This window comes from Pseudophryne corroboree (genome assembly GCF_028390025.1).
Source record: "Pseudophryne corroboree isolate aPseCor3 chromosome 3 unlocalized genomic scaffold, aPseCor3.hap2 SUPER_3_unloc_15, whole genome shotgun sequence".
Lineage (NCBI taxonomy): Eukaryota > Metazoa > Chordata > Amphibia > Anura > Myobatrachidae > Pseudophryne > Pseudophryne corroboree.
Window position 1 is genome coordinate 842,639 of NW_026967503.1, and position 14,546 is coordinate 857,184.

The window sequence follows — 14,546 nt, forward strand, 5'->3', positions numbered from 1 at the left end:
AGGGGATGTGTCTGGGTGATGACTAGAGAGGTGACTGCCGGGAATGGGGCATTATACAGTAACACCAGGGGACGTGTCTGGGTGATGACCGGAGAGGTGATTGCTGGGAATGGGGCATTATACAGTAACACCAGGGGACAGTAACACCAGGGGATGTGTCTGGGTGATGACCGAAGAGGTGATTGCTGGGAATGGGGCATTATACAGTAACACCAGGGGATGTGTCTGGGTGATGACCGGAGAGGTGACTGCTGGGAATGGGGCATTATACAGTAACACCAGGTGATGTGTCTGGGTGATGACTGGAGAGGTGACTGCTGGGAATGGGACATTATACAGTAACACCAGGGGATGTGTCTGGGTGATGACTGGAGAGGTGACTGCTGGGAATGGGACATTATACAGTAACATCAGGGGACGTGTCTGGGTGATGACTGGGGAGGTGACTGCTGGGAATGGGACATTATACAGTAACACCAGGGGATGTGTCTGGGTGATGACTGGAGAGGTGACTGCTGGGAATGGGACATTATACAGTAACACCAGGGGATGTGTCTGGGTGATGACTGGAGAGGTGACTGCTGGGAATGGGATATTATACAGTAACACCAGGCGATGTGTCTGGGTGATGACTGTATCATTGTGTGTGTCAGGTTCCTATAAGGTGTCAGGATGTCACTGTCTATGTCTCCATGCAGGAGGGGGAGTATATAGAGGAACACAGGGGTCTGTACAAGGACGTGATGATGGAGAATCACCGGCCCCTCACATCACTGGGTAAGAGGAGACTGTCATGTATTGTACAGGGGAGAGCAGGTATGGGGGCCCCTATATACACACATCACCTGATAATCACATATATACACTGTACTCTGTCACTGTGTGTCTCCTACAGATGGGCCCAGTAACAGAGATACCCCAGAGAGATGTCCCCGTCCTCTGTATTCCGAGGATTGTACAGAGGAGAATCACAGGATCCCACAGGAGGATCAGGTAGGTGGGATATAGGGTCTCCCCAATATACAAAAGTGACTGTCACTATATGATCTGTAGAGGAGCTGTGTGTCTTATACACTGATGTTATGCTGAATAATCTCACTGTATGCAAATGTCAATATAGTGGTTTTTGTTTCTCATACGTCCTAGAGGATACTTCGGTCCACTTCATGACTATGGGGTATAGACGGTTCCGCAGGAGACATGGGCACTTTAAGACTTTTCAAGGGTGTGAACTGGCTCCTCCCTCTATACCCCTCCTCCAGACCTCAGTTTTAGAAATGTGCCCAGGCAGACTGGATGCACTACAGGGAGCTCTACTGAGTTTCTCTGAAAAGACTTATGTTAGGTTTTTTATTTTCAGGGAGGACTGCTGGCATCATACACAGGCACTGCAGGGCGCTGGGGGGCACCCTGGGCAGCATATAACCTACAAAACTGGCAGAAATAGGACATAAGATGCCGAGGCACAGTCCTACCCCCGCCAGTATAATAAATTTACCTCATAAATGCTGAGGAGAGATGCGCCATTGCGGGGGCGGAGCTTCCTCCTCAGTCAGCCAGCACACTGCTCAGCGCCATTTTCTCTCTCTCCTCAGGCTGCAGAGACAACGCTGGTCCTCCTCCACTACTGAATACAAGTATCAGGGTGCAAAACGGGGGGACACAGTGAAATTGGTGCTTTAAAGCTATATACATCATAAAAAGCGCTGCATGTGAGTGGGCATTTTGTGTTTTCACAGACATTGTGTTACTGATGCTGGGTTTGTGAACTGGCTGCTCCTTTCTGTGTCCCTCTGACAGATTTTACTGTGGGTCTGTCCCATATAAGCCCCGGAGTGTCTGTGGTGTGGTTGTGCACGTGTTTGACATGTCTGAGGCAGGGAGCTCTCCCCTGAGGGAGCCATTTTAGGGACACAGAGTTGTAATGTGGTGGCGCTGCCAGCACACCATGGTGGTCATTCCGAGTTGTTCGCTCGTTGCCGATTTTCGTTATTTTGCGATTATCCGCTTACTGCGCATGCGCAATGTCCACAGTGCGACTGCGCCAAGTAAATTTGCTATGCAGTTAGGTATGTTACTCACGGCATTACGAGGGTTTTTCTTCGTTCTGGCGATCGTAATGTGATTGACAGGAAGTGGGTGTTCCTGGGTGGAAACTGACCGTTTTATGGGTGTGTGAGAAAAAACGCTGACGTATTTTGGAAAAACTCGGGAGTGGCTGGAGAAACGGGGGAGTGCCTGGGCGAACGCTGGGCGTATTTGGGACGTCAAACAGGAACGATACTGACTGAAATGATCGCACTGGCAGAGTAAGTCTCGTGCAACTCAGAAACTGCTAAGAAGTGTGCTAATCGCAATATTGCGAATCCGTCGTTCGCAATGTTGAGAAGCTAAGAGTCACTCCCAGTTTGCGGCGGCTTAGCATGTGCAAAGCTGCTAAAAGCAGCTAGCGAGCGAACAACTCGGAATGACCACCCATGAGCCTGAATTGGTGAAAGAGTTACGTCATAGTGTGAATCATATCAGTAAGAGATTGGATAAGTCTGAGTCTCATGCAGAGAGCTGGAGAAAATCAGTGGAAGATGTGACTTTTTTATGGTTCTGCCTTTTCATCCACAAGGGACCCCTCTGGGTCACATAAGAGACCATTTGCTCAAATAATACATACTGATACCGACACGGACTCTGATCCCTGTGTCGATGATAGTGATTCCAGGGGTAATAGATCCTAATTTGGTAAAAAGCATTCAATACATAATTGTTGCTATAAAAGTTACGGAAGCCCCTCCTGTACCTCAGGAGACGGCTTAGTTTTATAAAGAAAAGAAAATTAATGTAACTTTCCCTCCTTCTCAGGAGCTAAATACTCTATTTGGGTGAGTTTGGGTAAACCCAGAAAATAAATGTCAGATTCGCAAAAGGATTCCAGTTGCTTATCCTTTCCCGGCAGATGACAGGAAAAGATGGGAGTCACCCCCGGTGTTAGACAGTACCCTGTCAAGGTTATCTAAAAGGTGATTCTCCCTGCGCCTGGGACGGCTTTACTAAAGGAGCCGGCAGACTGCAAGTTGGAGACTACGTTAAAATCTATTTATGTGGCCAATGGTACGCTGCTCAGGCCTACCATTGCATTGCTCTCGCACTGGCGGCCACTCAGGTAAACTAAATTACCCCATATATACCCCTACTTACAGCTATACAAATCCACCAGTGAGCAAGCCTATCCTTAGGTGAAACGGTCCGTCTGGCTGATCAAGTGGGATCAATGTGGGACTGCACAGCCCACTCCCAGGAAAGCAACACTTTGGTCTAGTAAGCGCCCATTCTGGGCAACAAGATCTTTGATACTTCAATTCAATTATATATTCTTTTTCCCAACTATCATTATTTACATAAAAAAGGTCTTTTTTCATTATCAAGTTTTGATCACATGCATTGTTAAGCTGCAAAAGTGCAACAACCTGAGTGCAAGGATGCATATAAATTTTTCTGCAGCAGGAGATAGTTAAACCTCTCCTTTAGTGAGTTATCTCTGTCACAAGGCAGAATAAGATACTTTAGACTATATTCAATTTAAATCGATAACGTCTTAAGACCCGTTAAATTGTGGTCACGAGATAATTTTTCCGGGCGAAAAGTTATCGGTATATTCATTTACGTGTTTATCGGGTGATATGTGTGTTTTCGTTTTTGCTTTCGCCCGTAACCGATTTTCAATGGTTAAAGATAGGTTTATCGCGGAATGATATTCAATTTTTCGAAACCGATTTTTTTCGGGCGTTTAGACGGGTACTTATCGCCATTTCACTTCACCTACTGCTGAGTAGGTGAAATATATTTTAAAGTTATTATTTTGCTGCAAAAAGGCAATAGTTTAGTTGTTTTATTTTTTTAAAAGAGTGCCCAATGTTTTGTTTTTTAATTTATCTTTTTTTTTAATATTTTTAAAAGCATTTTTCGATTATTTTTTTGGTTACTGTAATATTCATCCCCATGATGCAATGCAAAAGTCCCCATGATGCATTGCTCCAGTTTTGACAGGAATCTGTCACTCCTCTCTTGGGACTTCAAGGAGAAACACAGCAATTGTGCAGTCTGCTGTTGGATACGTTTTTTTGCGGTTAGTTTGCGGATTTATTACTTGACAACTTTTTAGCTCTGTCTACAATCATGGAGCCATTCACTGATACAGTTTGGATGTTCATGATCCAGGCTGCTGTTGTGACACAGGAGGACAGGACAGGTGAGGAAGGTGATCAGTCAATTGCTCCAGGTGGTGAGGTAGAGCGCGTTTCAATTCCACGCCCACGCCCACGTAACTATCGTTGTAGGCGTGTGCTGGCAGACTTCTCCGAGAAGGATGTGATTAAGAACTTTCGCTTATCCTCTCGTTCAATCCATATGCTGTATGACTTGATGGAGCCGGACCTTGAACCACGGGTGCCCACTAATCACGCAGTCAGTGGTATGTCTAAACTGCTGGCTGCATTACATTATTTTGCGTCTGGCACTTTCCAGCCAGTTTTGTCCCTAACAGTCGGTTTTTCACAGCCCACATTGTCGCGTATTTTAACTCAGGTCAGTACGGCTTTCCGTAAATTAACGACCCATTTTATTAATTTTCCAAGCACTGTCAGCGAATGGAGGGAGGTCAAATTGGATTTTTTTGAGAAATCACGCTTTCCCAATGTTCTGGGCGCGATAGATTGCACTCATGTGGCGATCGCACCACCAAGGCAAATGGAAGAGTGTTTTCGTAATAGAAAAACTTTCCATTCCTTGAATGTTCAGATGGTGTGTGATGCCAAATTGAAAATAACCAATCTTTTTGTGGGCTTCCCTGGGTCGGCCCACGATTCTTTTATTTTGAGCCAGTCATCTGTCTTTCGTGATTTTGAAGATTGCAACATGCCGGATGGGTGGCTGTTGGGTGAGTTTTTTTTTCTTTCTGTTTTTTAATTTTTTTAATTGTGGTTTATTATTTATGTTTTTTTCACCCACTTATTTATTTAAGGTGATGGTGGATACCCTAACAAGAGTTGGCTTCTTACCCCATTGTCCAATCCCGATAGTGATGCTGAGCATATGTACCAAAAAGCGCACATTACATCGAGGGGTGTAATTGAAAGGACCTTCGGTGTGCTTAAATCCCGGTTTCGCTGTTTAGACAGGTCCGGGGGTACGCTGTTATATTCTCCGGATAAAGTTTGCAATATAGTTAATGCTTGTTGTATTTTACATAATATTTGTGTTGCAAATCGTTATCCGGAGAATATAGATCCAGGTGTTTGGCCGGATTCGGACATTTGCACAGAATCACTTGAGGGCATGAATGATGGAGGTGATACTCGTCAAGCACTAATTGATGGATTCTTCACTGGTGAGTTTTATTTAATTGCCTTTCATTTTGTTTGTGTTTGTTAGATACTGATCATACTAATTTTTTTTTTTTTTTATTGCAGAAGAATGTGCTTGACATTTTCTTACGAGTTTGGGCCCTGTTGTTTAAAATATGGCCATTTGATTTTTCTTGTTTGCTGTTTGAAGCACAGTTGTTTATTTTTCGATTTACTTGTTGGAGAATTTTTGATAAAATTAATATCCCATCAGGTATGAAATTTGTAGATTAGTTATGATGTGAATGAGTTTGCTATTTCAAATATGTTAAGTTTGTGTCATTTTTAAAAAAAATGTACTTTTTGCTGCTACCTTGACTCCATGAGAGGCGTCTACTTTGTGCCCACACATACCTGTCCCTGGCTCCTGTGATCCATCCTTCCCTGAAGTTAGATGCACTCTCCACTTCTTTGCTGGCAAAAGGAAGTTGATGCTGAGGGATCCCTTCAGTCTCCTTTCCGGTGAGTATCCCCCAAATCCCCTCCCTGCCTCCTCTGTGTCCACGCTAGCTTTTTGGTTGTAAGTGTGTACTAAGGCCAATGTGTGTGTCTCCCTCTTTTTTTTTGCAGCTGCCGTTAACCTTGACTCCATGAGAGGCATCTACTTTGTGCCCACACATACCTGTCCCTGGCTCCTGTGATCCATCCTTCCCTGCAGTTAGATGCACTCTCCACTTCTTTGCTGGCAAAAGGAAGTTGATGCTGAGGGATCCCTTCAGTCTCCTTTCCGGTGAGTATCCCCCAAATCCCCTCCCTGCCTCCTCTGTGTCCACGCTAGCTTTTTGGTTGTAAGTGTGTACTAAGGCCAATGTGTGTGTCTCCCTCTTTTTTTTTGCAGCTGCCGTTAACCTTGACTCCATGAGAGGCATCTACTTTGTGCCCACACATACCTGTCCCTGGCTCCTGTGATCCATCCTTCCCTGCAGTTAGATGCACTCTCCACTTCTTTGCTGGCAAAAGGAAGTTGATGCTGAGGGATCCCTTCAGTCTCCTTTCCGGTGAGTATCCCCCAAATCCCCTCCCTGCCTCCTCTGTGTCCACGCTAGCTTTTTGGTTGTAAGTGTGTACTAAGGCCAATGTGTGTGTCTCCCTCTTTTTTTTTGCAGCTGCCATTAACCTTGACTCCATGAGAGGCATCTACTTTGTGCCCACACATACCTGTCCCTGGCTCCTGTGATCCATCCTTCCCTGCAGTTAGATGCACTCTCCACTTCTTTGCTGGCAAAAGGAAGTTGATGCTGAGGGATCCCTTCAGTCTCCTTTCCGGTGAGTATCCCCCAAATCCCCTCCCTGCCTCCTCTGTGTCCACGCTAGCTTTTTGGTTGTAAGTGTGTACTAAGGCCAATGTGTGTGTCTCCCTCTTTTTTTTTGCAGCTGCCGTTAACCTTGACTCCATGAGAGGCATCTACTTTGTGCCCACACATACCTGTCCCTGGCTCCTGTGATCCATCCTTCCCTGCAGTTAGATGCACTCTCCACTTCTTTGCTGGCAAAAGGAAGTTGATGCTGAGGGATCCCTTCAGTCTCCTTTCCGGTGAGTATCCCCCAAATCCCCTCCCTGCCTCCTCTGTGTCCACGCTAGCTTTTTGGTTGTAAGTGTGTACTAAGGCCAATGTGTGTGTCTCCCTCTTTTTTTTTGCAGCTGCCGTTAACCTTGACTCCATGAGAGGCATCTACTTTGTGCCCACACATACCTGTCCCTGGCTCCTGTGATCCATCCTTCCCTGCAGTTAGATGCACTCTCCACTTCTTTGCTGGCAAAAGGAAGTTGATGCTGAGGGATCCCTTCAGTCTCCTTTCCGGTGAGTATCCCCCAAATCCCCTCCCTGCCTCCTCTGTGTCCACGCTAGCTTTTTGGTTGTAAGTGTGTACTAAGGCCAATGTGTGTGTCTCCCTCTTTTTTTTTGCAGCTGCCATTAACCTTGACTCCATGAGAGGCATCTACTTTGTGCCCACACATACCTGTCCCTGGCTCCTGTGATCCATCCTTCCCTGCAGTTAGATGCACTCTCCACTTCTTTGCTGGCAAAAGGAAGTTGATGCTGAGGGATCCCTTCAGTCTCCTTTCCGGTGAGTATCCCCCAAATCCCCTCCCTGCCTCCTCTGTGTCCACGCTAGCTTTTTGGTTGTAAGTGTGTACTAAGGCCAATGTGTGTGTCTCCCTCTTTTTTTTTGCAGCTGCCGTTAACCTTGACTCCATGAGAGGCATCTACTTTGTGCCCACACATACCTGTCCCTGGCTCCTGTGATCCATCCTTCCCTGCAGTTAGATGCACTCTCCACTTCTTTGCTGGCAAAAGGAAGTTGATGCTGAGGGATCCCTTCAGTCTCCTTTCCGGTGAGTATCCCCCAAATCCCCTCCCTGCCTCCTCTGTGTCCACGCTAGCTTTTTGGTTGTAAGTGTGTACTAAGGCCAATGTGTGTGTCTCCCTCTTTTTTTTTGCAGCTGCCATTAACCTTGACTCCATGAGAGGCATCTACTTTGTGCCCACACATACCTGTCCCTGGCTCCTGTGATCCATCCTTCCCTGCAGTTAGATGCACTCTCCACTTCTTTGCTGGCAAAAGGAAGTTGATGCTGAGGGATCCCTTCAGTCTCCTTTCCGGTGAGTATCCCCCAAATCCCCTCCCTGCCTCCTCTGTGTCCACGCTAGCTTTTTGGTTGTAAGTGTGTACTAAGGCCAATGTGTGTGTCTCCCTCTTTTTTTTTGCAGCTGCCGTTAACCTTGACTCCATGAGAGGCATCTACTTTGTGCCCACACATACCTGTCCCTGGCTCCTGTGATCCATCCTTCCCTGCAGTTAGATGCACTCTCCACTTCTTTGCTGGCAAAAGGAAGTTGATGCTGAGGGATCCCTTCAGTCTCCTTTCCGGTGAGTATCCCCCAAATCCCCTCCCTGCCTCCTCTGTGTCCACGCTAGCTTTTTGGTTGTAAGTGTGTACTAAGGCCAATGTGTGTGTCTCCCTCTTTTTTTTTGCAGCTGCCGTTAACCTTGACTCCATGAGAGGCATCTACTTTGTGCCCACACATACCTGTCCCTGGCTCCTGTGATCCATCCTTCCCTGCAGTTAGATGCACTCTCCACTTCTTTGCTGGCAAAAGGAAGTTGATGCTGAGGGATCCCTTCAGTCTCCTTTCCGGTGAGTATCCCCCAAATCCCCTCCCTGCCTCCTCTGTGTCCACGCTAGCTTTTTGGTTGTAAGTGTGTACTAAGGCCAATGTGTGTGTCTCCCTCTTTTTTTTTGCAGCTGCCATTAACCTTGACTCCATGAGAGGCATCTACTTTGTGCCCACACATACCTGTCCCTGGCTCCTGTGATCCATCCTTCCCTGCAGTTAGATGCACTCTCCACTTCTTTGCTGGCAAAAGGAAGTTGATGCTGAGGGATCCCTTCAGTCTCCTTTCCGGTGAGTATCCCCCAAATCCCCTCCCTGCCTCCTCTGTGTCCACGCTAGCTTTTTGGTTGTAAGTGTGTACTAAGGCCAATGTGTGTGTCTCCCTCTTTTTTTTTTGCAGCTGCCGTTAACCTTGACTCCATGAGAGGCATCTACTTTGTGCCCACACATACCTGTCCCTGGCTCCTGTGATTCATCCTTCCCTGCAGTTAGATGCACTCTCCACTTCTTTGCTGGCAAAAGGAAGTTGATGCTGAGGGATCCCTTCAGTCTCCTTTCCGGTGAGTATCCCCCAAATCCCCTCCCTGCCTCCTCTGTGTCCACGCTAGCTTTTTGGTTGTAAGTGTGTACTAAGGCCAGTCCTCTTTATGTTTTTCACAGGAACACTGATTTGGACTTTTCTTTGATCCTTTCAACACAACCAAATCAACTTTCTTATCAAACAGAACAGAAGGTTGCAAAGTTTATAATTTCTTAAAGTTTACAATGAAAAATAATTTTCAAGGATTTTTAAATGTGTTTATTAAAGTGATGAATTAAATTTGTTTTGTACATGGCAATGAACTGTAAACAATATACTTGAGTTTGCTTTTTTATTTAAGTTATTTTAATAAACTTACATAAAACTAATTTGTTCTTGATATTTTTTTTAAAATATCAATATAATTAGTATAATATACCTATAAAAATATATAGGTATAGTGTATATCCCTCCATTTAACAGTGCACACACATAAGCATCCAGCAGCACAGAAACAAATCATGTAGGCAAGACGCCTAACAATCAAATACAGTTTTGTTTACCCTAAGAAACAAATGTAAAATGTATTACATTAAAATGAATAACAGTGCAAACCTCAACGAGTAGTACATAGACATTGGTCCTATTTGAGAGGACAAATAAGATTTAACAATGTGATTCATCTGGATTTTGTTGTTGCGTGTATGGTCCTGGTGTGGTTGCACTATCAGGAGGAGCAGGACTAGGACATGTTGGCATTTGCGGATGGACATCACCAGAGTCCAATCCATGTAATTGTCCCTCTTGTCCTAAACCTGGAAATGTTTGAGATGATTCTTGAATGGCAGGATGATGTTGTCCCTGACTCAAAGCAGCCAACATCTTCAACATAATAGTATTCATAGTTTGGAGTTGTGTAGCTATTAGAGATGTATTTGCTGCAGTTTGGCTATGGCTTGTCTGCATGATTTGTAGGCTGTTTCCCTGGCACGAAGTGTTGTCCACAAGTTTGTTTAAGGCAATAATCATGGTACCTATTTTTGACTCTATGCCCTGTAACACGGCAGAGGTGGAGGTTGTCACGTCTCTTAGATATTCAGAGAAACGTCCCAGTGTTTCATCCATCTTTAGGAGACGGTGATCTACAGTTACACGAAATGTTTCTTGTCTGTTCTCCATTTGTCTCGCAATGTCATTCACACGTTCAGTAGTCCCTGTTGATAGACCTGTCCGTATATCCTCCAACACTTGAAATTGACTTTCTATAAAAAAAAAATATATATTAAATAAAAATGATACTTAAATATGATTCATTGATACTTGCGTATAGTACACATTTTGGAAAAAGTAAAAAATTGGAATACACTAGTTACACATTACTGTACCTATAGGAGATGAAACTTGTGTCCTATCAGGATCATCTAAAAGTTCTACATCTTCCTCAGGGGAAAATGCAGCAGTAATTGCTGTGGCAGAATCAATCAGTTCCTCTGATGTGTTGGTATGTATGTCAGATAATCTTGTACTCTCTTGTTCTGGTTCCTGAAATGGCTCATTTATTGGGCTTGAAGGAGAAGTGGAAATTAAATCTACAAATGAAGAAAAAGTTAAAAATATGAATCATATTACAACCTTGGAATTAATCCCCATATACATTGTTCTCAGTCACTCAAGTGTGCAACATAACTTGTGATGTTACATTACATTTTTCAAAGCCAGAGCAATTGCATGTCATTCTTATAAATATTAGATGATCTCACCCTACTTATGGCATTTTTGCATTAAATAGTATTGATGGTTGCATCAAAATTTCAGGGTAAGGTCCAAACTTGAAAATTTACCTTCTGCAGTGGGCTGTGGGTCCTGGGTTTTCGCCAATATGGCAGCGGAGCTGATTTCCAGAATATGTGAGGGTGTTAATTTTTCTTTACATTTTTTACGAATTAAATTCACTGGAGTTGGATCTGCTTGGACGTTTTTTACGGCTTTGTCATGTCTTCTCACATCCTCACTTGTCAGTTGACTCATGGTCAATCTACCTGCTTAGTAAGAAAGTTTAATTAGAATAATTTTCAAAACAGTTTATTTAGTTTCCATAATGACTACAAACTTAATTCGTATTCAATTATTTTACTAATATATTTACCAGGAGTTTTACTTGTCTTTTTGGTAGAAGTTCCAGCTGCTGATGCCATTTTTTCTGCAAGTTTCCTTAAAAGCTGTGATTCTCCTAAATTTGGTAATTAGGGCATTAGAGGTATACAAATTTTTGATAAAGAAAATGAATGCAATGTACACTACTTTATTGCTGAGAAGACTATTCTGGTAATAGTGTAATTACCTTGTCCTTTTGAAGACTTTGAAGCTGTGGCTTGTCTACTCCCGCTACCAGATACCTGAACTTGTCTTGGTCGATGAGTTTCACTGGGATCTGTATTAAAGGGAGTTTTATGCATAAATATTAATCTCCTTAATACTAAGACAACTCTGAAGTAATGATTATTTTTATATTAAAACTACTTATACAAAAAATGAGCATGGATTAATGACAGATATTCCAATATATACGTTATATCTTATGTCACATTAGATAATACTGTTTTATTTGGCATAATTGGTAGTGAATACATGGTACTCTTATTTATTGAAAATGAGGTGAATTTTACTTTTGGTCGGCTTTTGTATCTTTTTTATTTTTCCAATTCAAAATAGTCTGTCATATTTTAATCCATGTTAAAAATTATATACAGGAGCAGCACTTTTAAACACAACTTTTAATGTGGTTTGGAATACTTGAGTTTATTATAAATGACTTTTAAAATACCTTCTTCAGTGTGTATACTGCTGACCATTGATGTCATCATGGTTTGTTTAGGGTGATTGGATTTTGCCCTTTTTCCAACTTCTGCTGTGCGTATTTTTTTGCTTTGTCTTCCTTCTTGACAAGTTCTTTCTTTAATTCCACCTTTAGAACATATATACATTAGTAAAATATAAAAAATTTTACATTAGGATATAATTTTGAAATCACATACTTACTTTGTGACTGACTTGAGACTGAAGGCCGAGAGTGTCTGTGAGCAGTACCACTCGTTGATGGACCTTGATGTCTTTCCATCGATTCTCTTATATCTGTATATTTTTGATAGTAATGACCCAAAAAAATGTTAAATGAAAGACAATAAAAATAGGGATGGGTGGTGGTTTGGTTAGAATGATTACCTGTGTTTATAGCAGGCCTGGAAATGCTGCTATCTATGCTTGCTGGCAAGCCTTGAACCATAGCCGGATTCATTCTCTGCTTGATTTTTTCTTCCCAGGGCAGCCAAGTTATGTCCAATGGCGGTCCTCCACCTGTACCTTTTTTATAATTATGCTCTTTAGCCATTTTTTTCTTGGTGCATCTCCTGCAATCACTGTATCTTTTTTTACAAACATCTACTTCTCTGACTACACCAGAAACTGCTGTAACATTATCTGCAATTTTCCGCCAAATTTTCATCTTTTCACTCGGATGAGTTTTAGCAGAGCGATGACCTAAAAGCTTGTCATAAAATGTGTTCACACCATCGATTAATGCATCATTCTCTGCATTGTTAAATCTGGCAGATCGGATAACCTTATTTTTTTTAGATTTCGAAGGAGCAGGTACCTCAGCCTCAGAGGTGTCAGTATCCTCATTATTTCCCTGTAAAAAAAACAACAACAAAAGTTACACCATTACAATAAAAAGAATGGTGGTGGTGGGTGCATGTGTGAGGAGGGATGGTGGGGTGGGTGCATGTGTATGGAGGGGATGGTGGGGTGGGTGCATGTGTGTGGAGGGATGGGTGCATGTGTGTGGAGGGGATGGTGGGATGGGTGCATGTGTGTGGAGGGGTGGGTGCATGTGTGTGGAGGGGATGGTGGGGTGGGTGCATGTGTGTGGTGGGGTGGGTGCATGTGTGTGGAGGAAGCATGCGGTGTCAGCCAGTGATGGGACAGAGCAGGTGTGTGTGTGTGTGTGTGTGTGTGTGTGTGTGTGTGTGTGTATGTGGGATGGATGAATATGGTGTAGTGGTGGAGGAGTTTGTGAAGCACTGTTTTGTTTAAAAAATTACCTGTGTCTGTTGATGATGCATAGACCCTGAACTCTGTCTTGGCTCAGGCTGCCACTCCTCATCACTACCAGGATTTGAAGATACTGGAGAAGGGATTGGCCTCTGTCTCTTTTCACGTGACATTCTTATAAACGCTGTTTGTAAAAACAGAAGTATACATGCAGTAGTACATTGAACATGATAGAACATGCAGCACTAAGGATGGGCGGGTGGGGGTCAGGGCCCCCGGGGGCCACATGGCACAGGGGGGAATACTGGGGGGCCCATGTGGCCACATGGCAAACTCGGATGGGCGGGTGGGGACCCCGGGGGCCACATGGCAAACTCGGATGGGCGGGTGGGGCCCCCGGGGGCCACATGGCACAGGGGGGAATACTGGGGGGCCCATGTGGCCACATGGCAAACTCGGATGGGCGGGTGGGGCCCCCGGGGGCCACATGGCACAGGGGGGAATACTGGGGGGCCCATGTGGCCACATGGCAAACTCGGATGGGCGGGTGGGGACCCCGGGGGCCACATGGCAAACTCGGATGGGTGGGTGGGGCCCCCGGGGGCCACATGGCACAGGGGGGAATACTGGGGGGCCCATGTGGCCACATGGCAAACTCGGATGGGCGGGTGGGGCCCCCGGGGGCCACATGGCACAGGGGGGAATACTGGGGGGCCCATGTGGCCACATGGCAAACTCGGATGGGCGGGTGGGGACCCCGGGGGCCACATGGCAAACTCGGATGGGCGGGTGGGGCCCCCGGGGGCCACATGGCACAGGGGGGAATACTGGGGGGCCCATGTGGCCACATGGCAAACTCGGATGGGCGGGTGGGGCCCCCGGGGGCCACATGGCACAGGGGGGAATACTGGGGGGCCCATGTGGCCACATGGCAAACTCGGATGGGCGGGTGGGGCCCCCGGGGGCCACATGGCACAGGGGGGAATACTGGGGGGCCCATGTGGCCACATGGCAAACTCGGATGGGCGGGTGGGGCCCCCGGGGGCCACATGGCACAGGGGGGAATACTGGGGGGCCCATGTGGCCACATGGCAAACTCGGATGGGCGGGTGGGGACCCCGGGGGCCACATGGCAAACTCGGATGGGCGGGTGGGGCCCCCGGGGGCCACATGGCACAGGGGGGAATACTGGGGGGCCCATGTGGCCACATGGCAAACTCGGATGGGCGGGTGGGGCCCCCGGGGGCCACATGGCACAGGGGGGAATACTGGGGGGCCCATGTGGCCACATGGCAAACTCGGATGGGCGGGTGGGGCCCCCGGGGGCCACATGGCACAGGGGGGAATACTGGGGGGCCCATGTGGCCACATGGCAAACTCGGATGGGCGGGTGGGGACCCCGGGGGCCACATGGCAAACTCGGATGGGCGGGTGGGGCCCCCGGGGGCCACATGGCACAGG

The 14,546-nt window shown here is 45.8% G+C and overlaps 1 protein-coding gene and 2 long non-coding RNA genes across 4 annotated transcripts in view; 2 read left to right on the forward strand and 1 right to left on the reverse strand.

Annotated features, from left to right (window-relative positions):
* LOC134983453 (uncharacterized) overlaps positions 1-771 on the forward strand; it is a 31,876-nt gene extending 31,105 nt beyond the window's left edge. Inside the window, exon 3 of the long non-coding RNA XR_010191645.1 lies at positions 699-771. This is a non-coding gene — a long non-coding RNA (uncharacterized LOC134983453). The remainder of the gene's footprint in view (positions 1-698) is intronic.
* LOC134983450 (gastrula zinc finger protein XlCGF26.1-like) overlaps positions 1-14,546 on the reverse strand; it is a 452,758-nt gene that overhangs the window by 90,937 nt on the left and 347,275 nt on the right. The window lies entirely within an intron of this gene.
* Positions 899-9,424, forward strand: LOC134983452 (uncharacterized). Of its 2 annotated transcripts, XR_010191644.1 has the most exons (15): positions 899-5,610; positions 5,726-5,858; positions 5,967-6,126; positions 6,235-6,394; positions 6,503-6,662; positions 6,771-6,930; positions 7,039-7,198; positions 7,307-7,466; positions 7,575-7,734; positions 7,843-8,002; positions 8,111-8,270; positions 8,379-8,538; positions 8,647-8,806; positions 8,916-9,075; positions 9,176-9,424. It is a non-coding gene; the product is annotated as an uncharacterized LOC134983452 (long non-coding RNA). The 2 variants fall into 2 exon arrangements; XR_010191643.1 differs by having other exon boundaries at positions 899-5,858.